Source organism: Triticum aestivum, chromosome 7B (genome assembly GCF_018294505.1).
Source record: "Triticum aestivum cultivar Chinese Spring chromosome 7B, IWGSC CS RefSeq v2.1, whole genome shotgun sequence".
NCBI lineage: Eukaryota > Viridiplantae > Streptophyta > Magnoliopsida > Poales > Poaceae > Triticum > Triticum aestivum.
In genome coordinates, this window is record NC_057813.1 from 716,442,674 (window position 1) to 716,464,066 (window position 21,393).

A 21,393-nucleotide genomic window follows, 5' to 3' on the forward strand; every position below is an offset into this window, starting at 1 on the left:
TTTTAGGGCATGCTTCTTAATGATTTAGCATTACCTGCTTGACAAAAGGTTGGTACCGGCACCCTCGCGCCAAGGCGCGTTGCCGATCTAGTAATATCTAGAGCTACTAACCAATGAGCTACAGACGAGTTCGTGGAATCTTGTAGGGAGCGACCTACATAGAGGGCATAGAGTCGTTTTTCATAGGATTTTTCGGGTTACCTTTTTTCTAGGTTTTTCTTCATTCTTTTCTCCATTTCACGGGTTTTATTTCCTTTTCTTTGGTTTTATTTATTCTTTTCAGGGTTCTAATTGTTTTTTCTTTTCTTTTCCTTTGTTTTACTTGAGTTTTCTTTGTTTATTTCTCAGTTTTCAATGCTTATTTTCTTTTCTTTCCTTTTTTCTTCATTTTTCTTGCTTTTTTCGGGTTTTCCCACGGGTTTTCATTATTTTTCTATACACGATTTTGGTACATATCGAATACATTTTCCTAATACACATTTAACATTTTTTAATACATGGTCAATATTTTATCTAAACACATTTTAAAAACTTTTTTGAACCTTAATTTAAAAAATTCAAATACAATATCAACATTTTTGAATACCTGGTCAACATATTTCCTATACATTTTTCAAACGCTTGATTAATATATATTAAAATAAATATTAAAATATAAATTGAATATATGGTCAACATTTTTTCTATACATATTTAACATTTTTTTGCGAGTAAGATTTAACATTTTCCAAATGCTTGATTAACATTTTTCAAATACTTGCTCAACATTTTTACAAATGATTGATTAACATTTTTACATACAAGATCAAAACAATTCATCATTTTTTATTAAGTGGTAAACATTTTTTCTATACACATTTAATGTATACTAAATGCTTTATTAACTTTTTTTTGAATACTTTTTCAACAGTTTTTCAAATGCTTTGGGCCCATGGCTATGGCATGAGGCCAACAAAACTGGATATCACTCTGTCACTGTCTGAATATAATGGTGTTGTTCAGGTTTCTTCCTGCATTACTCAGGGTGAGGAAGATGGTTCAGTGACCACTACTGTCAATGTTTGGTCCCTGGCTTCTGAGGAGATGCAGATTCTTTCTGATGACACTCAAGATATGGGTTTTAGTGCTGGTGATCAGGCTATGGAAATCTCTGAAACTACTACTGACCAGGAAGTTTTGCAAGTGGATATCGCTGAAATTCAGGCTGGATCTTCTAGGGTGGGTGCAAGCAACAAGCGTGGCAAGAATAAAGCTCCGCTCTCGGTAACCAGTGTGTGTAGAAGTGCTCGTTCCAATAAGTATGATGGTTTCAAGGTGCCCCCTCTAACTGACAGCAGGACCAAGATCTCCAAAGTGAAACCCAGCGTCATTCCCAATGCTGTATCTGCTGTAGTCATCTCTGAGATCTGTGACGATCAGCCTGCAGATGGTGAACTCCCACCCCCATGACAATTGAGCACATCCAGCATATCGCTGTTCATCAGTGTGCTGTCCCACCTGAAGAAGTTACTGAAGCTCTGCTTATGGCAGATACGGGGGCTGGCTCTTCGTCCACTTCCTCCTAGTCACAGCTTTATTTCCTTTCGTTTATGCCTATGTTATCGAACTGGAATGTGTTATGTTGGAACATCCGGGGCATGAACTCAGACCCCAAGCTTTTGGCTTTATCCAATGCTATTGCTATTAGTGGTTGCTCGGTTATTTGTCTACAAGAAACCAAGAAAACTGCTTTTGATAATTCCTATATTAAATCTTGCTGCCCTAAACACTTTGACAAATTTGCTTTTATCCCTTCGAGAGGGGCCTCTGATGGTTTTTTAACCTTATGGAATAGTGCTATCTTTACTGGCACGGTTCTAATTGAAGAAGAATTTGCTCTTGTCACTAAATTTCAATCCACCCAATCTGCCCAAATGTGGACTTTGGTAAATATATATGGCCCCTGTCAAGGTGATTCCAGGATTGACTATACTAGCTGGCTACTTAATCTTAATGTTCCCTCTAATGAAGATTGGCTCCTTGTTGGGGACTTCAACTACATCCGTAGCCCTGCTAATCGAAATAAACCTGGTGGAAACAATGATATGATCACTTTCAACGATTTCATTCGAACACAAGGTCTGATTGAACTCCCACTCAAAGGCAGAACTTTTACTTGGAGTAACATGCAGGAAGATCCATTGCTTGAACAATTGGATTGGTTCTTCACCTCAACTAACTGGACTATTACATACCCAAACACCATTGTAAAACCTCTCTCTAAACCAGTTTCAGACCACACACCATGTGTCATCTCCATTGAAACAAACATACCTAGAAGCAACCTTTTCAGGTTTGAGTCTTATTGGATCCAACATCCTGGTTTTATGGACTTAGTTGCTGCCTCCTGGAACAAACATGTACCTTCAGATAACTATGCCACAATAATATCCAGGAAACTTAAAAAACTTAGATATGCGCTCAAAAATTGGAGTAAAAAAATTTCAAAGCTAGCTTCGGCTATTGCTAACTCTAATTCAGCACTGGCTAACCTAGACTCTCTGGAAAACAAAAGAAATCTCACAATACAAGAGAGAAACTTTAGAAGAATTCTCAAAAATCATTTACTCAGACTATTGGAGTATCAAAAGCAATATTGGAGAAAGAGATGTACTATCAGATGGGAAAAATTTGGTGATGAAGACCCAAAATTTTTCAAGGCCATGGCTTCTGAGAGGTATAGAAGGAATAATATTGTCTCTCTTCAACTAGATAATGGTGCAACAATTGATGATCACATTGGGAAAGAAGCTTTAATTTACCAAAGTTTCAAACAGAGATTGGGAACCTCAGGAGAATACCAAATGAAGTTTAACCTTGCAAGCATTATAAAAAAGAGGAATGATCTAGATCAATTAACAGCTCCTTTTTCCAGAGAGGAAATTGACAATGTCATTAAAGAAATGCCAGCAGACAGAGCACCAGGCCCAGATGGCTTCACAGGAATATTTCTTAAGTCATGTTGGCAAATCATTAAGGAATACTTCTACAATTTATGTCATCAATTCCATGCTGGAACCTTAAACCTCGAAAGCATTAATGAAGGCTACATCACCTTGATCCCTAAAATTGCCTCCCCAGCTACAGTGAATGACTTTAGACCTATCACTCTACTTAACTGTTGTCTCAAAGTAATCACAAAGCTAATAGCTAATCGACTTCAAAAGCTCATCCTGAAAATTATACATAAGAATCAATATGGATTCATCAAAGGAAGAGCAATCCAGGACTGTCTTGCTTGGGCATTTGAGTACATACACCAGTGCCAAAACTCAAAAAAGAAGATTGTGCTCCTTAAACTGGATTTCGCTAAAGCATTTGACACCATTGAGCATGATGCAATGCTGGAAATAATGAAACACATGGGATTCAATGACAAATGGCTTTCTTGGATCAAATCTTTGTTCTCTTCTGGCAAATCTTCTGTCCTATTGAATGGAATTCCGGGCAGACAATTTATCTGCAAAAGTGGGGTTCGACAGGGTGATCCACTTTCTCCCCTAATTTTTGTTCTTGCGGCTGATCTACTGCAAGCAGCCATTAATGATGCCTTCAGACATGGCCTACTCCATCTACCTTTCCCTCGGCAAAACCAAAATGATTACCCTGCCATCCAATACGCCGATGACACTATTATCATCATGCCTGCCTGCCATGATCAAGCTCATACAATGAAAAACATTCTCACTGATTATGCAACCTCCATTGGCCTCAAAATTAACTTTCATAAATCAACTTTGATTCCAATCAACTGCGATGATGCCCTAAGTACAGATCTTGCCGCTATCTTTGGATGCACAATTGGCAAGATGCCATTCACATACCTTGGATTACCACTTGGTACTTCAAAACCTTCGGTCCAGGACCTAATGCCCATTGTCTGCAATATGGAAAGAAGACTCACTTCTACATTGTCTCTGATGTCATATGGATCCAAACTCTCCCTTCTAAACACGGTCATCACCTCACTCACTATTTTTGCACTCTGCACACTACGATTCCCTCCAAAAATCCTTGAGCTCCTAGACAAACTAAGAAGGAGATGTCTATGGACAAAGAAGACAGAACAGGGGGGAAAATGCAACTCTTTGGCGGCCTGGGGCAGAGTTTGTAGACCAAAGCAGAGTGGAGGGCTTGGAATCATTAACCTCAAAATGCAAAGTGATGCTCTGCTTCTAAAGTATTTACATAAGTTTTACAACCGTCTAGACCTACCTTGGGTAGAACTGATCTGGTCCACATACTATACCAACAAAATACCACACGCCTCAGATCCATGTGGTTCATTCTGGTGGAGGGACATTCTCAAGCTTACTCCTATTTTTAGAGGCATCTCCAAAGTTACAGTGAACTGTGGAAACAATGTTCTCATGTGGAAAGATCTGTGGTTGGAGGAAGTTCTTTCTGATACACATCCTAGAGCATTTTCTTATGTTAGAAATGAAGATTGTTCAGTCCAAGAATTCTTATCCATAACATCTTTGGAACAGGCATTCTTTCTACCACTATCCTCACAAGCATTACAGGAAGTACAAGACATGCAAGGGTTAGTAGCTCACATTACTTTGGATAACAACCAAAATGCAAAGGATATTTGGTCTTACCCTTGGAAAGGATCTGACTTCTCTGCAAGCAAATACTACAAATTCTGCTTCAGGGATATGAAGGCCCATAAAACTTACCACTGGCTATGGAAATCAAGAGTCTCTGCTAAACTAAAGGTCTTTGGATGGCTTATGTTGTCAGACAGATTAAACACCAGAAACATGTTGAAGAGAAGACACTATAACATTGGCACAAACCTGAACTGCTTACTATGTGGCCAAAAATAAGAAGACATTGATCACTTGATCCTAACATGCCCTTTTAGCAGAAGTTGCTGGTCAACCTTTGGGATAGACCCTGGAGATCAGGCCACTAGATTGTCCTGGCTAGAGCAAGCTAAAATCATTTGGGGCAGGCCTTTGTTCATGGAAATCATCCTTCAAGCATCCTGGAGCATTTGGAAGGAAAGGAACAACAAACTTTTTAGAAATATCACCCCCTCCTACCACTCCTGGCTAGCCAGATTCAGAGAAGGGTTTAGCCTCCTCCAATATAGGGTTAAAGACAACAAGAAGGAATTCATCTTCTTACTTTTAGACTCCCTGCCCTCTGATTAATTGTACTCCTTAGAACTTTTCTATCCCCTCTACAAAGTGAGATGGGGAGAGACATGTACATGATGTAACTACTCCTTGTAATTTGTTATAATTATTAATATATATGACAGTGGGAGCCTCTCCCACTGTCCTGGTTCCTCAAAAAAATTATGTAAATGGTTAAAACATGTTATTTTTAATACATGGTCAACAACTTTTCTATATACATTTAAGATTTTTAAAATGATTTATTAACATTTTTCAAAAACTTTTTCAAGATTTTTTTAAAAAAAAGCTTAATATTTTCCTAATTCTTGCTTAGCATTTTTTCAAATACTTGTTTAACATTTTTCGAATACTTGTTGAACATTCTCCAAAAACTTGTTGTAGATTATTTTTTTAATATGTCTTTTAAAATAGTTTTGAAGTGTAAAAAAGTACAAGAAAAATAAGAAAACAGAAGATTTAAAAGAACAGAAAAGAAAAAATTGTGGCCTCCCGCACTAATGGGCCAGCCCATCTCGCTCGCCCTCTTCAGCGAGCCAGAAATCTCGCTGATTACTCAAAAAAAAAAAATCTAACTCGCTGAAGGCGAGATACAGGGGCGCCAGCGCTGACTCGAGGACAAGAATTTTTCTGAAGTAGTACAAGAGGGCGTGGGAACAATCGGATCATACAGCTTATAGTGGTTCTCTAGCTGACAGACTTGCGGTGATGCACAAACATCTCCATTCCTGGGACCGGTCCGCCCTCAAATGGACAAAAAAGAAGCTGCGTGGCCCACAGAAAGAGTTGGAAAAAAGTTCCAGGAAAGAACTAAGCGATGCAAACGTTGCTAGATAGAAGAAACTTTCTCTAGACAGGTTTTCGCCCCACTTTATATATAAAGCAACAATCAAAAGAAGTACATGGCCGAACAATACAAGATGATGAGGTGGCTCTATTACAAAGCCGATCTTGAGATATCCGGCAAACGCAGAACGCGCGCGACTACGCTACCAACAATGAACACCGGAAGAACTGAACACCCTCACGCTACAGCCACATATGGCAAATCCGGCCCCTCAAACACCCACGGACGTGCCCGGGCGCGTCCGCGGGCAGTGACCGGCACACCTCAAATTCCATTCGTTGCATCCGGACATCTCATACTCGATCCTTATATCCATACAAAGACATGCAAAAGGAAATAGAACCTACGTACTACGTCGATCATAGCTACTCCTCGTCAGAGATCACCACGATCTCCGTGCCCGGCTCCGGAAGTATGGGCGGCAGCTGCAGCTCCGGATCCTCCAACGCCTCCTGCTGCTTTGCTCCGGCCTCCTCCGCCTCCATCTCCGCGTCGAGCTCATCGAAGAGCGCGTCGGTCTCCGCCTGCTGCCGCCGTAGAAACGCCCGGTTGGCCTCCACATAGGCCTCATCCTGGATGGACTCCAGGATGTCTTGCTGCTCGGCCATCTCGTCGGACTAGGCAACGGCGAACTCCGCCTCCGCCTACTCCATGTTGAAGGCGTCCGACCTGCTGGTCCAGCTCCTCCGCGTCCTTCACCTCCATCAGAGCCATCTCCTCCTCCGGCTCCGGCTCCGGCAAGTCCGAAGGCAGCCTAGCAGTGATGTGGGCGGCGCGCCCGGCTTTCCTCGTCCGGATTTGCTGCTGGATCTCGTAGCGGCGCTCCGGCGTCAGCATGGCATAATACGTGATCTTGCTCCGGACCATGGTGGAGTGCCGGAGCATGGACAGAGCACCAGAGCGGGAGGGGGAGGAGGTGGATGGGCTCAGACTGGCGGCGCGGAGAGGGGGGTAGGGGGTTAGGTTAGGGTTGCGGGACGCTGGTCGGCTTAAATAGCCGGATTTCATCTTGGACGGCGAGCTGGAGCGGCGTTACGCGGCGACGGACGCGGCTTCCGTCGAACCGCCAGGTTTCTGGGCGTTTCCGTGTGGGGCCACGTTGACGTGGCGGGCGGGCCCGGGCGCCCCCATATCCACCCCATATTTGGACGGGATATGTGGGGTGCCGGTCAGCCTGGGTGTTTGAGGGCCGTTTGAGAGGCCCGTCTGGGTCAAAAAATCGTGACAGGGCAGTGACCGGGCGGCCCGCCTTGGCGTATGATGCCGGTTTGAGAGGTCCGGTTGTAGATGCTCTTAGCACACCTAGACTCCACCACAACACCCTTGGGAGGAAAAATGGCACACAGCATCGCCGCTGCCGAATCCACACTGGACACAGGTCTTCACCCGAAGCTCTGACATGGAGAGAAGAGCCACAACGACGTCTTCAACAAGATCGTGGCACCCTCAGGTGTCGCCGTCGGTGGCACATGCACGGAGCTTTCGCTCGGCAACTCACCCATGCCACTATGAGCTAGATAGAAGGAACTTGCTGATGAGATTGAAAAATTACTGGAGATGGAAGAGATGTACGGAGCAGGTAAACTGGTTGCAGTTTGGCAACGGGAATACACAGATGATGGAGTTTCATCTTCTGGCAGAATATTATTCTAAAGAAGAAATCATTTTATCTGAGGCAAGTAGCTTCTTTACTAATTCTCAAATCCGTCATCTTTCCTTGATTATCTGATTATATTGTTGCACACTGATCTTTATTGATCATCCGTTGATCCTTGTTTCAATTGAGAGAGGGACATGTTGTCGTCGTAATCCATTTGTTAATGGAATCAGTGTATTTTGAAGGAACTCGTGGAAAGGCATGAGCATATTGTTTTGACTGATATTCCAGTAATTTCGTCGTTGATCTAGTCACATATCATACTCTATCCATCTATATTGGTGTCGTGACGGCAAACATATTGTACCGGTCACAGCTCAGGTATGGGACTGTCTGGGCTCTCCACTAGAAATGACCCTTGTTCGGGAACGTGTCGGTGATGGATCCGTAGGAGCGACTGACATTAGTAGGTCAAGGTGTCCGGGTCTTAGTGGGTACAAGAGCTCTGCTCGACTAGAGCCTGTGTGGTTCTGGTTGAGGCTGTCGATGTCCGAGTATCCCTCTTAAGAGTGTAAAAGTGTGAAATTTCACCCCTGCAACTCCCGCGTTGGGAAGCTTGCGGTCATGTGTGACGCCAATAATTTCTTTGTCCATTTTCGGTACATCCAATTATGTTGTTCCTTTTATCTATTTCCGATGAAATTGGCTCCAGCAATTGCCACGTTATTTATCTTGCTTTGGATACAGTTATTCCATTGTTACTGTATTCGTATTCTTGAATTCTTCTTTTCTTTTTAGTTAAGTATCTGCTTGTTGTGTATGACTTGTCGTACTCACCCTTGCTTTCTCTCCGTTTGTTGGATGCAGTCATCGATTAACATACGAAAGTTTGAAAGATGTTGTCATCAAAGACTAGGCTGGACCGGTGGGTGGGAAACAACTAGAGAATATGTACTTTGGCTACTTGTAAATGTAGGAATTTGTATAGTCAATATATGAGCTTTTGTGATCCACTGCTGGTTTATGCCTGCTTAATCATGCCTTGTGTGACTATAGGCCTTTTGGTCTATAGGCACGCGGTGGCTGTCTCGCCTAGGCATGGTCTCGGGGCGTGACAAGCTTACCATGGCAGGCGATCCCATCACCACAAATCAGGTTATCTCGTTCATTATTGGGGGTCTATATATGGACTACCAGCCCATAATTTCGGCCATTGATGTCTATTGATTCACTTTTCATATATGATCTTTTCAGCATGGTTTCCACATTGACCAGAGGGTCGAATTCTTCCATGGCACCGGTACACGCGGCTTCAAATCCTCCGCCAACGCCGCTAACAGGGGCTGCAATGGTCCACAGAGGATCTCCCGTGGCAGTACCCGCACCAATGGTGGGCATGGTGGTTCTGGTGGCAAGCTATGGAGGCTCCAGTGGCGACAGATTGTGGCCATGGCGGATATGGTGGCGGCGGCCAAAATGGTGGTCAAGGTGGTGGCTACTACAGCAATAAGAACCATGACGGCCATCCCAACTTCAACAACAACGGGCGCCAAGGCGGCAGCGGCAAATGAGGCGATATCAACTCTTCACATGGGTATGAGGAATACTGTCCCTATCAAATTTGCAAAGAAACGAACCCTACCGCTAAAGATTGCAAATGGCGCTACACCGAGGACAACTCACGCAAACAAAAAGTTGTAGCTGCCGTAGATACATCATATGATGTAGACATGAATTGGTACGTGGACTCCGGTACCACGAATCATATAACCGGTGAGCTCGAGAAGATCATTATGCATGGGAGATATCATGGTCAAGAGCAAGTTCATAATGCAGATGGTGCAGGTATGAGGATAAGTCGCGTTAGACATTCGATTATTAACACCCCATTCCGTGATATTAAATTAAATAATGTTCTGCATGTTCCTAGTACTACCAAAAAAATGTCTTTCCATTCGTCATATTGCTGTTGACAATCATGTGTTTTTCGAATTTCACCCAATCTTCTTTTTGATCAAGAATTAGGTGAAAAGAAAATCATTTATCACGGTAGATGTGTTGATGGAATCTACCCGTTGATTCTCCAGTTTAGAAGGTTCAATAAACAAGTGCTTGGTGACATTAAGTTCTCTTTGGATGGATGGCATCATCACCTAGGACACCCCACTTTTTTCTATTGTTCACCAAGTTCATAGTAAAAATAAGCTCCCAGCTATTAGTGAGCGTCTCTCTGAAACTAGCGGTGATTCTTGTCAAAGAGCTAAAAGTCATCAATTGTCATACCCTATTTCCGCTAGTGTCTCTGTCAAACCGTTGCAGCTCATCTATACCTATACTATTCATCCTTATAAAGCAAGACTAGTAGCAACGGGTTTTAAGAAAAGATATGTCTATGAGGACACCTTCAGTCCTCCAGGGGATGGAGTCTTAGACAGCCGGATGTGCGGAACGTGTTTCTTCTGAAGGAAATATGCCCTAGAGGCAATAATAAAGTTATTATTTATTTCCTCATATCATGATAAATGTTTATTATTCATGCTAGAATTGTATTAACCGGAAACATGATACATGTGTGAATACATAGACAAAACTATAGTCACTAGTATGTCTCTACTTGACTAGCTCATTAATCAAAGATGGTTATGTTTCCTGACCATAAACATGTGTTATCATTTGATTAATGGGATCACATCATTAGGAGAATGATGTGATTGACATGACCCATTCCGTTAGCCTAGCACTTGATCGTTTAGTATACTGCTATTGCTTTCTTCATGACTTATACAAAGTTCCTGCAACTATGAGATTGTGCAACTCCCGTATACCGGAAGAACACTTTGTGTGCTACCAAACGTCACAACGTAACTGGGTGATTATAAAGGTGCTCTACAGGTGTTTCCGAAGGTACATGTTGAGTTGGCATAATTCGAGATTAGGATTTGTCACTCTGATTGTCGGAAAGGTATCTCTGGGCCCTCTCGGTAATACTCATCACCTAAGCCTTGCAAGCATGTAACTAATGAGTTAGTTATGAGATGATGTATTACGGAATGAGTAAAGAGACTTTCCGGTAACGAGATTGAACTAGGTATTGGATACCGACGATCAAATCTCGGGCAAGTAACATACCGATGACAAAGGGAACAACGTATGTTGTTATGCAGTTTGACCGATAAAGATCTTCGTAGAATATGTAGGAACCAATATGGGCATCTAGGTCCCGCTATTGGTTATTGACCGAGAATGGTTTTAGGTCATGTCTACATAGTTCTCGAACCCGTAGGGTCCGCACGCTTAACGTTTCGATGACAGTTTTATTATGAGTTTATAAGTTTTGATGTACCGAAGTTTGTTCGGAGTCCCGGATGTGAACACGGATATGACGAGCAGTCTCGAAATGGTCGAGACATAAAGATTGGTATATTGGAAGCCTATGTTTGGACATCGGAATGGTTCCGGGTGAAATCGGCATTTTACCGGAGTACCGGGAGGTTACCGGAACCCCCCGGGGTATTAATGGGCCTACATGGGCCAAGAGGGAGAAGAGGAAGGAGCAAGGAGGGGGCCGCGTGCCCCTCCCCCTCCTAGTCCGAATAGGACAAGGGAAGGGGGGCGGCGCCCCCCCTTTCCTTCCCCTCCTCCTCCTCTTTCCCCCTTCTCTCCTACTCCAACTTGGAAAAGGGGAGTCCTACTCCCGGTGGGAGTAGGACTCCTCCCTTGGCGCGCCCCCTTAGGCCGGTGGCCTCCTCCCCCTGGATCCTTTATATACGGGGGCAGGGGGCACCCCATAGACACACAAGTTGATCTACGGATCGTTCCTTAGCCGTGTGCGGTGCCCCCTTCCACCATATTCCACCTCGGTCATATCGTCGTGGAGTTTAGGCGAAGCCCTGCGCTGGTAGAACATCATCATCGTCACCACGCCGTCGTGCTGACGGAACTCATCTCCGGAGCTCGGCTGGATCGGAGGCCGGAGATCGTCATCGAGCTGATCGTGTGCTGAACTCGGAGGCTCCGTACGTTTGGTGTTTGGATCGGTCGGATCGTGAAGACGTACAACTACATCAACCGCGTTCTGCTAACGCTTCCGCTTACGGTCTACGAGGGTACGTGGATGAACACTCTCCCCTCTCGTTGCTATGCCATCACCATGATCTTGCGTGTGCGTAGGAAATTTTTTGAAATTACTACGTTCCCAACAGTGGTATCAGAGCCTAGGTTTTATGCGTTGATGTTATATGCACGAGTAGAACACAAGTGAGTTGTGGACGATATAAGTCATACTGCCTACCAGCATGTCATACTTTGGCTCGGCAGTATTGTGAGATGAAGCGGCCCGGACCGACATTACGCGTACGCTTACGCGAGACTGGTTTCACCGTTATGAGCACTCGTGCTTAAAGGTGGCTGGCGGGTGTCTGTCTCTCTCACTTTAGTTGAACCGAGTGTGGCTACGCCCGGTCCTTGCGAAGGTTAAAACGGAGTCTATTTGACAAACTATCGTTGTGGTTTTTGATGCGTAGGTGAGAACGGTTCTTGCTAAGCCCGTAGCAGCCACGTAAAATTTGCAACAACAAAGTAGAGGACGTCTAACTTGTTTTTGCAGGACATGTTGTGATGTGATATGGTCAAGACGTGATGCTATATTTTATTGTATGAGATGATCATGTTTTGTAACCGAAGTTATCGGCAACTGGCAGGAGCCATATGGTTGTCGCTTTATTGTATGAAATGCAAACGCCCTGAAATTGCTTTACTTTATCACTAAGCGGTAGCATTAGTCGTAGAAGCAATAGATGGCGTAACGACAACGATGCTACGATGGAGATCAAGGTGTCGCGCCGGTGACGATGGTGATCATGACGGTGCTTCGAAGATGGAGATCACAAGCACAAGATGATGATGGCCATATCATATCACTTATATTGATTGCATGTGATGTTTATCCTTTATGCATCTTATCTTGCTTTGTTTGACGGTAGCATTTTAAGATGATCTCTCACTAAAATTATCAAGAAGAGTTCTCCCTGAGTATGCACCTTTGCCAAAGTTCGTCGTGCCGAGACACCACGTGATGATCGGGTGTGATAAGCTCTACGTCCATCTACAACGGGTGCAAGCCAGTTTTGCACACGCAGAATACTCAGGTTAAACTTGACGAGCCTAGCATATGAAGATATGGCCTCGGAACACAGAGACCAAAAGGTCGAGCATGAATCATATAGTAGATATGATCAACATAGTGATGTTCACCATTGAAAACTACTCCATCTCACGTGATGATCGGTTATGGTTTAGTTGATTTGGATCACGTGATCACTTAGATGACTAGAGAGATGTCTGTCTAAGTGGGAGCTCTTAAGTAATATGATTAATTGAACTTAAATTTATCATGAACTTAGTGCCTGATAGTATCTTGCTTGTCCATGTTTGTTTGTAGATAGATGGCTCGTGCTGTTGTTCCGTTGAATTTTAATGCGTTCCTTGAGAAAGCAAAGTTGAAAGATGATGGTAGCAATTACACGGACTGGATCCGTAACCTGAGGATTATCCTCATTGCTGCACAGAAGAGTTACGTCCTGGAAGCACCGCTGGGTGCCAGGCCTGCTGCTGATGCAACTGACGACGTTAAGAACGTCTGGCAGAGCAAAGCTGATGACTACTCTATAGTTCAGTGTGCCATGCTTTACGGCTTGGAACCGGGTCTTCAATGACGTTTTGAACGTCATGGAGCATATGAGATGTTCCATGAGTTGAAGTTAATATTTCAAGCAAATGCCCGGATTGAGAGATATGAAGTCTCCAATAAGTTCTATAGCTACAAGATGGAGGAGAACAGTTCCGTCAGTGAACACATACTCAGAATGTCTGGGTACAATAATCACTTGATTCAACTGGGAGTTAATCTTCCTGATGATAGTGTCATTGACAGAATTCTCCAATCACTGCCACCAAGCTACAAGAGCTTCGTGATGAACTATAATATGCAAGGGATGAACAAGACTATTCCCGAGCTCTTCGCGATGCTGAAAGCCGCGGAGGTAGAAATCAAGAAGGAGCATCAAGTGTTGATGGTCAACAAGACCACTAGTTTCAAGAAGAAGGGCAAAGGGAAGAAGAAGGGGAACTTCAAGAAGAACGGCAAGCAAGTTGCTGCTCAAGAGAAGAAACCCAAGTCTGGACCTAAGCCTGAAACTGAGTGCTTCTACTGCAAGCAGACTGGACACTGGAAGCGGAACTGCCCCAAGTATTTGGCGGATAAGAAGGATGGCAAAGTGAACAAAGGTATATGTGATATACATGTTATTGATGTGTACCTAACTAGAGCTCGTAGTAACACCTGGGTATTTGATACTGGTTCTGTTGCTAATATTTGCAACTCGAAAGAGGGACTACGGAATAAGCGAGCACTGGCCAAGGACGAGGTGACGATGCGCGTGGGAAATGGTTCCAAAGTTGATGTGATCGCGGTCGGTACGCTGCCTCTACATCTACCTTCGGGATTAGTTTTAGACCTGAATAATTGTTATTTGGTGCTTGCGTTAAGCATGAACATTATATCTGGATCTTGTTTGATGCAAGACAGTTATTCATTTAAATCAGAGAATAATGGTTGTTCTATTTATATGAGTAATATCTTTTATGGTCATGCACCCTTGAAGAGTGGTCTATTTTTATTGAATCTCGATAGTAGTGATACACATATTCATAATGTTGAAGCCAAAAGATGCAGAGTTGATAATGATAGTGCAACTTATTTGTGGCACTGCCGTTTAGGTCATATCGGTGTAAAACGCATGAAGAAACTCCATACTGATGGACTTCTGGAATCACTTGATTATGAATCACTTGGTACTTGCGAACCGTGCCTCATGGGCAAGATGACTAAAACGCCGTTCTCCGGAACTATGGAGAGAGCAACAGATTTGCCGGAAATCATACATACAGATGTATGTGGTCCGATGAATATTGAGGCTCGTGGCGGATATCGTTATTTTCTCACCTTCACAGATGATTTGAGCAGATATGGGTATATCTACTTAATGAAGCACAAGTCTGAAACATTTGAAAAGTTCAAAGAATTTCAGAGTGAAGTGGAAAATCATCGTAACAAGAAAATAAAGTTTCTACGATCTGATCGTGGAGGAGAATATTTGAGTTACGAGTTTGGTTTACATTTGAAACAATGCGGAATAGTTTCGCAACTCACGCCACCTGGAACACCACAACGAAATGGTGTGTCCAAACGTCGTAATCGTACTTTACTTGATATGGTGCGATCTATGATGTCTCTTACCGATTTACCGCTATTGTTTTGGGGTTATGCTTTAGAGACAGCTGCATTCACGTTAAATAGGGCACCATCTAAATCCGTTGAGACGACGCCTTATGAACTGTGGTTTGGCAAGAAACCAAAGTTGTCGTTTCTTAAAGTTTGGGGCTGCGATGCTTATATGAAGAAACTTCAACCAGATAAGCTCGAACCCAAATCGGAGAAATGTGTCTTCATAGGATACCCAAAAGAGACTGTTGGGTACACCTTCTATCACAGATCCGAAGGCAAGACATTCCTTGCTAAGAATGGATCCTTTCTAGAGAAGGAGTTTCTCTCGAAAGAAGTGAGTGGGAGGAAAGTAGAACTTGATGAGATAACTGTATCTACTCCCTTATTGGAAGGTAGTTCATCACGAGAACCGGTTCCTGTGACGACTACACCAATTAGTGAGGAAGCTAATGATATTGATCATGAAACTTCAGATCAAGTTTCTGCTGAACCTCGTAGGTCTACCAGAGTAAGATCCACACCAGAGTGGTACGGTAATCCTATTCTGGAAGTCATGTTACTTGACCATGATGAACCTACGAACTATGAGGAAGCGATGATGAGCTCAGATTCCGCAAAATGGCTAGAGGCCATGAAATCTGAGATGGGATCCATGTATGAAAACAAAGTGTGGACTTTGGTTGACTTGCCCGATGATCGGCAAGCCATTAAGAATAAATAGATCTTTAAGAAGAAGACTGATGCTGATGGTAATATTACTGTCTATAAAGCTCGACTTGTTGCGAAAGGTTTTCGACAAGTTCAAGGGGTTGACTACGATGAGACTTTCTCACCTGTAGCGATGCTTAAGTCTGTCCGAATCATGTTGGCTATTGCTGCATTTCATGATTATGAAATTTGGCAAATGGATGTCAAGACTGCATTCTTGAATGGATTTCTAGAAGAAGAGTTGTATATGATGCAGCCGGAAGGTTTTGTTGATCCAAAAGGTGCTGACAAAGTGTGCAAGCTCCAGCGTTCCATTTATGGACTGGTGCAAGCATCTCGGAGTTGGAATAAATGCTTTGATAATGTGATCAAAGCATATGGTTTTATACAGACTTTTGGAGAAGCCTGTATTTACAAGAAAGTGAGTGGGAGCTCTGTAGCATTTCTAGTTTTATATGTAGACGACATATTATTAATTGGAAATGATATAGAATTTCTGGATAGCATAAAGGGATACTTGAATAAAAGTTTTTCAATGAAAGACCTCGGTGAAGCTGCTTACATATTGGGCATCAAGATCTATAGAGATAGATCAAGACGCTTAATAGGACTTTCACAAAGCACATACCTTGACAAAATTTTGAAAAAGTTCAAAATGGATCAGGCAAAGAAAGGATTCTTGCCTATGCTACAAGGTGTGAAGTTGAGTCAAACTCAATGCCCGACCACAGCAGAAGATAGAGAGAAAATGAAAAATGTTCCCTATGCTTCAGCCATAGGCTCTATCATGTATGCAATGCTGTGTACCAGACCTGATGTATGCTTAGCAATAAGCTTGGCAGGAAGGTACCAAAGTAATCTAGGAGTGGATCACTGCACAGCGATCAAGAACATCCTGAAATACCTGAAAAGGACTAAGGATATGTTTCTCGTATATGGAGGTGACAAAGAACTAGTCGTAGATGGTTACGTCGATGCAAGCTTTGACACTGATCCGGACGATTCTAAATCGCAAATCGGATACGTGTTTTTATTAAACGGTGGAGCTGTAAGTTGGTGCAGTTCTAAACAAAGCGTCGTGGTGGGATCTACATGTGAAGCGGAGTACATAGCTGCTTCTGAAGCAGCGAATGAAGGAGTCTAGATGAAGGAGTTCATTTCCGATCTAGGTGTCATACCTAGTGCATCGGGACCAATGAAGATCTTCTGTGACAATACTAGTGCAATTGCCTTGGCAAAGGAATCCAGATTTCACAAGAGGATCAAGCACATCAAGAGACGCTTCAATTCCATTCGGGACCAAGTCCAAGTGGGAGACATAGAGATTTGCAAGATACATACGGATCTGAATGTTGCAGACCCGTTGACTAAGCCTCTCTCACGAGCAAAACATGATCAGCACCAAGACTCCATGGGTGTAAGAATCATTACTATGTAATCTAGATTATTGACTCTAGTGCAAGTGGGAGACTGAAGGAAATATGCCCTAGAGGCAATAATAAAGTTATTATTTATTTTCTCATATCATGATAAATGTTTATTATTCATGCTAGAATCGTATTAACCGGAAACATGATACATGTGTGAATACATAGACAAAACTATAGTCACTAGTATGCCTCTACTTGACTAGCTCATTAATCAAAGATGGTTATGTTTCCTGACCATAGACATGTGTTGTCATTTTATTAATGGGATCACATCATTAGGAGAATGATGTGATTGACATGACCCATTCCATTAGCCTAGCACTTGATCGTTTAGTATACTGCTATTGCTTTCTTCATGACTTATACAAAGTTCCTGCAACTATGAGATTGTGCAACTCCCGTATACCGGAAGAACACTTTGTGTGCTACCAAACGTCACAACGTAACTGGGTGATTATAAAGGTGCTCTACAGGTGTTTCCGAAGGTACATGTTGAGTTGGCATAATTCGAGATTAGGATTTGTCACTCCGATTGTCGGAGAGGTATCTCTGGGCCCTCTCGGTAATACTCATCACCTAAGCCTTGCAAGCATGTAACAAATGAGTTAGTTATGAGATGATGTATTACGGAACGAGTAAAGAGACTTGCCGGTAACGAGATTCAACTAGGTATTGGATACCGACGATCAACTCTCGGGCAAGTAACATACCGATGACAAAGGGAACAACGTATGTTGTTATGCGGTTTGACCGATAAAGATCTTCGTAGAATATGTAGGAACCAATATGGGCATCCAGGTCCCGCTATTGGTTATTGACCGAGAATGGTTTTAGGTCATGTCTACATAGTTCTCGAACCCGTAGGGTCCGCACGCTTAACGTTTCGATGACAGTTTTATTATGAGTTTATAAGTTTTGATGTACCGAAGTTTGTTCGGAGTCCCAGATGTGATCACGGACATGACGACGAGTCTCGGAATGGTTGAGACATAAAGATTGATATATTGGAAGCCTATGTTTGGACATCGGAATGGTTCCGGGTGAAATCGGCATTTTACCGGAGTACCCGGACGTTAACGGAACCCCCCGGGGGATTAATGGGCCTACATGGGCCAAGAGGGAGAAGAGGAAGGAGCAAGGAGGGGGGCGCGCGCCCCTCCCCTCCTAGTCCGAATAGGACAAGGGAAGGAGGGCGGCGCCCCCCCTTTCCTTCCCCTCCTCCTCCTCTTTCCCCCTTCTCTCCTACTCCAACTTGGAAAAGGGGAGTCCTACTCCCGGTGGGAGTAGGACTCCCCCCTTGGCGCACCCCCTTAGGCCGGCGGTCTCCTCCCCCCTGGCTCCTTTATATACGGGGGCAGGGGGCACCCCATAGACACACAAGTTGATCTACGGATCGTTCCTTAGCCGTGTGCGGTGCCCCCTTCCACCATATTCCACCTCGGTCATATCGTCGCGGAGTTTAGGCGAAGCCCTGCGCCGGTAGAACATCATCATCGTCACCACGCCGTCGTGCTGACGGAATTCATCTCCGGAGCTCGGCTGGATCGGAGGCCGGAGATTGTCATCGAGCTGAATGTGTGCTGAACTCGGAGGCTCCGTACGTTCGGTGCTTGGATCGGTCGGATCGTGAAGACGTACGACTACATCAACCGCGTTGTGCTAACGCTTCCGCTTACGGTCTACGAGGGTACGTGGACGAACACTCTCCCCTCTCGTTGCTATGCCATCACCATGATCTTGCGTGTGCGTAGGAAATTTTTTGAAATTACTACGTTCCCCAACATCTTCATGGTGTTCTAGAAGAGAAAGTGTACATGAAACAATCTCCTGCTTTGATGATAAAAATGCACCCTTTCACATTTGCAAGCTTGATAAGGCCTTGTATGTACTGAAGCAAGCTCCGAGAGCATAGTATTCTCGTTTGAGTGCAAAGCTGCAAAGGCTAGGATTTCTTCCATCCAAATCTCACACTTCACTGTTTAACTTCAACAAGTTTCAGCTTACCATCTTTGTTCTCATATATGTTGATGACATTATTGTAACTAGCTCATCAAATGAAGCAATAGCAGGATTGCTAAAGGATTTGAGTTCAGAGTTTGCCTTAAAATATTTAGGAGATATGCATTTCTTTTTAGGCATTGAAGTTAAGAAAAATAGAGATGGCATTGAGTTATCACAAGGAAAATGTGCAGATGTTCTGTTAAGCAGAGTCGGCATGAAAGATTGCAAGCCTTCACCCACACCCTTGTCTATCTTAGAACCATTGTCCTTGATAGAAGGAGAACTCCTGAATCAGGATGACAGTACCAATTACAGAAGCATAGTTGGTGTACTTCAATATTTAACTCTTACCTGACCTGGCATTTCCTTTGCAGTGAACAAAGTTTGCCAGCTTTTGCATGCACCCATCACTGCTAACAACAAAACATATTCTGAGGTATGCTAAAGATAAAGTGGGGCTTAGTCTTATATTCAGTAAATCTTCCTTCACTCGTATTAGTGCATTCTCGGATGTGGACTGGGAAGGTTGCCTAGATGACAAAAGGTCAACTAGCATTTTTGTTGTCTTTTATGGACCAAACTTAATTTCAGGTCAACTACAGAGGCATAATACAAGGCATTAGCAAATGTTATAGCTGAAGTTATTTGGGTTCAGTCTATACTCAAGGAACTTGGAGTTTCACAAACTCAACCTCCTTGTCTTTGGTGTGACAATCTTGGTGCCACTTATCTGTCTGCTAACCCAGTCGTTAATGCCATGACTAAGCATATCAAAATAGACTTCCATTTTGTCATAGAACGAGTTGCCAACGAACAAGTAGAGATAAGATGCACCCTTTCATTTTTAGGTCAAAAAACAAGGGTTCACAAAGGCATTGCCTGCTAGAAGCTTAGAGGATTTCAAGCTTAATCTCAACTTGGGTGCAGTTGTGATTAAGGGAGGATGTTGAACATAGTTGTCACATTACATATGTATGCTTGCATTGGAAGCCTTATCTCTAGAGGTTGTTAGGGAGAGTTGATTTATCTTTCTATCTTTTCTTCTGTAAAATCCTCCCATGTTGTAATATATGATTCAGTTGTAACCTCACGAGGGTTACCTCTCAACCATTTCAATATATACAATGCGGGCTCGTGTGTATGGGAGTTGAGATGCTTCATTATTTTACGCAATATGAACATGATAAGAAATTTAACTCCCTTAAGTTCAGATAATTATAGCATACAAAGCAACATGATTGTTTATACTTGCAAAGAGTCAATTATATTAACTATGTCATATTCATTGTTAAGCTCAGTTTGAAAACATACATCTATCTACAAAGTTTCTTCCATTATATCCTTCAAATCCTTATGTGGAATTGACTTTAGTTTTTTTGATGAGGTGCTGCCGGAATCTGCATATCCCCTTCATAAAAAAGAATTTGCAAAGCAAAGTTGTATCAGATGCTTGTGGCGTTTAGATCCATCAATGTCCAACGATAAATAATTTAAACCGTTGTGCACTCTAGTTTGTTGTCTACCGACATTCCTCCCATTATTGTCCCTTGTTGGACAACTTGAACCATTTCTTATTCGTCTGTTATGGGCAATACCTCCATTTCCATTCACTATTTGGGCTGAAATGTCATGTGTCATCGGTGCACCAAGAAAGGAAGAGACCTTATGGATGGTTGCATAGATACCAACAATATGTAGATAGTAAGCAATATGAGTAATGACCATTACATCAAATAGCATAATATTTGCATCTTCCTCGACTATCTATCCCAACATGCTTATCAATGTGGTCACCGCTTTGGTGAAGGTGGTGATTAGAGAGATAAACTCTGTGTCATTGCAGCTGGAGGTCTTGTGCTTCTACGAAAAGGAGTCCAATATTCAAACACATGTACTTGTCTCAGGAGGCTGTGGGTTTTAGGCAGTCCACAACAAAGGTGACAAGGCCCATCTTATTTTTAGTTTCCAATAGACCATGCAAGAATGTTTCATAGGCTTGTTCATAGTAGAGATCAATGGATTTCATAGCTGACTTATCTGCGAGTCCACAACCAAGGGCCAATGATCTCCGAAGCAAGAAAGAGAATGACTCCAGTATGCATAGGGACATATGTAGTATCCCTTGGCACATCACCACTATGTACAAGATCTTCACATGTAGCTTCATGTTTGTGATTGCTCCCCCTCCCCAAATCTGGGGACCATAGCCCCCCCCCCCCCCAAAAAAACAGCAATCACATTGGGAAAAGACACACCCACGAGAGCAGTATTTGCACTTGGACCATTTGGGTTTGCAGGCTTCCTAAGACAAATGGACCAAACAGAACCAACAAGTTGTA